Below are 3,023 nucleotides of genomic sequence, written 5' to 3' on the forward strand. Positions count from 1 at the left end.
CCCCCCCCCCCCCCCCCACACACACACTCCCCCTCCCTCTCATCCCATGTCCTGACTCCACCATAACCCCTTTTTTTGCAAAACCCCCTAACCTTGCTCCTCTGTGTGCACCGTGGGCTGAGCCTACAGATTTTATGAGGTGTCTGGGGGGCTACCAAGTTCAGGGGAGCCAAGGAGACGATCCCTGCACACACACACACACACACACACACACACACACACACACACACATTTAGCTACACAGAGCTTCAAATTAAAACAGCTACTAACAGATCATTTCAATAACTTCTCTTTTTAAATTCACCAAAATCAGAACTGTGAACCTGCAGGTTTCATTTCGTTTTTTTTCCCGTCTCTTAAACCTTTGCTTTCCTTTACATTCCAACGCCACATCAACACGATTCTGAAGTCAGCCTCTCATGACACGTGAGCGTGAGAACATTAAGTCATTGGGGTCTGAAATTAGAACGCTTACATAAGAATTTAATTTTGTGCGGTTGCATGCTGGGACGGCACATCAGTGGGCCACAGCGGAACTCTGTGGCCTCAAATTCCTCAGATATTTATGCATGAATACGAAGTAAAACAACAACACATCAACTCACTTCACATGCTTACCTTTAGCAATGTTAAAAAAGATTTTCTGCACATAATACACTTTTTTTTAAATCACATGTGCTCATTGGAGACACACACACAAGCTGTTTCATGTTTTATCAAACAGCTCTGGCTCCGGTCGTTTTGCTCGTTACTATTATTGCCCGCATGCAACACTGACCGGCCATTTAAGCTCATTGCCTTGATGAACTCATACTGAGTCAGCATTACATAAATGAATGTAATGTAATTGTAAAATAAATAGATTTAATTACCGTTCTTATGTAAATGCCATATATTACCGTGGGTTTAATGTTCTCTTGTTAATCATTATTGTATAGTGTAGTGTATTCTTGCAGCGTTTGTGTAGATGTTATTATAAAAGATAATAAAACACTTTCTCTGTTATGGTGGACAGTTCAGATACTATTAATTAACCCAATTTGACCACATTACAGTGTATAAACAATTAGAAATATAATTGCACAATATCTGAAATCTGTTGACCGAAGTGTAATTTGAGCTCAATAGTTTTTATTCATCAGGACCAATGACCACATTTGTTTATTGTGGTAAAAAAAAGAAATCATTCATTGTGCTTGGCTGATTTGTTTCTTTTTCTCTTTCTAATTACTTACATCTTTCTCGCTTCCTGTGCCGTTTATGCAATTTGCCTCGAGAGCAAATTCAACCCATCAGAGAGTGTGTGTGTAGAATAATGAGAACAAAAAGGCCGACATTTATTACAGCAAAATGTTGGGAAATGGTTTTATTCTTCGCATCACAGTAATAACATGATGTGCATTATTCTAACTTTGTTCATGTAATATAAATTGCACATTTGAAATGAAACCCTGATGTTTATTCCAACACATTTATCTTGTCGTGGCAAAGCAAATCAAAACAATGAAAGGATAAATTACATTATCTTCACTGCTCTCTTGTGAGACAATAATAACTCATTAATTGTAGTTTACATGCAGTAAAAAGAAACACACTCCTCTCCATAAATTCTCTTTTTTTGTTTTTACTGCTAGTGAGCTTTATGCAGCTCCGTCCTGCTGTTAAAGGCCTTTGTGTTGCAGGATGTTAGAGACTCTCCATCCACAAACAAACAGCTGAGCAATTAAAAGACAATTAGTTGACCCCTGAGGGTTTGTTAAGGCCAACAATGGGCGGCTTTTACGACTAACGGGAGCTGTTACAAACCAGTGTGGTGGATAGGTCAGAAAGAGTTTCAATAAACTCTGAGAGTGTGTTTGTAATCATTTATCTGTGAGGTGAAAGCCTGGAAGTTTAAATCACAAAATCTAAAATATGAATGTGTTTTATTTACTGTGTTTCAAGCGGTAAAGATAAGTATATGTAGAACAGTGAAAAACAGGGAAATTCATGGACTATAATACATTTTGTAGTGATCAGAAGGATGTTATAAGGACATATTAAACATAAAACAACGAGAAGAAATATAGATGAGTAAGAACTAAAAAAAATAATAATAAAAAGAGAGAGACACATGTAATTTTATCTTTCGACACCAGCTAACAATGTTTCACGCTGGTCTTTTACCACCAGGCCTCGCTGTCAGAGTTGTCCGCTGTACACAGACTGCATGTGACATGATCCGTAACTCTATCTATAGGTGTTATGGTATCATTCCCACCATTAAAGAGGTTTTCCACCTTCCCAATGACCTCCGCCTCGCCTCACAGGACACAGAAAACGACCTGATGGCAATGTCTTTCACTGTACAGAGGCTACGCTGAAATGTGTGTGTCTGTGTGTGTGTGTGTGTGTGTGTGTGTGTGTGTGTGTGTCCCTGTGTATGGAGGGGTGGGTCAGTGCGCGTACAGACTCCAGTTTCTTTGGAAAGCGTCCACCCTGTAGGTTTTTGGCCTTCTCCCCGGTGAGAGTGGGGGAATCTAGCATGGCCAGTAAGCATGTATATCAGGCCATCTCACGGCTGGCTGGACGCTCCCTGGGTGGCCCACTGTGGTCAATACTGCACTGGTGACTGGACACACAGAATGGGATAATCTCCTACTTTCTTTCAGGGCCATGATGCACACACGCAAGCACACACGCAAACACACACACACACACGCACACACACAGCAGCCTGTTATGCCGGCCTGGCCGGGGAGGCTTGCCTGGCCCTAATTTTCAGGTCAGGACCAGTCAGGGGGAGGCCGAGGAACCCGGAGAGAGCGAGGGGACAGTGTGGTTGGGGCGAGAGAAGGGGGGGGGGGTTGGACAGAGGGGAGCAGGGAGACCATTTCAGCCAGAGCAGTGGAGCACACTGGGGGCACTGGGGCATCGCCTCTACTGGCTGCTGGGGGAAAACAAAAGGAGGTGTGATCCCCACAAAACATAGGAGCCGTGTGTGTGTGTGTGTGTGTGTGTGTGTGTGTGTGTGTGTGTGTGTG

The sequence above is a fragment of the Anarrhichthys ocellatus genome, unplaced genomic scaffold (genome assembly GCF_004355925.1).
Source record: "Anarrhichthys ocellatus isolate YVR2014 unplaced genomic scaffold, GSC_Weel_1.0 scaffold42, whole genome shotgun sequence".
NCBI lineage: Eukaryota > Metazoa > Chordata > Actinopteri > Perciformes > Anarhichadidae > Anarrhichthys > Anarrhichthys ocellatus.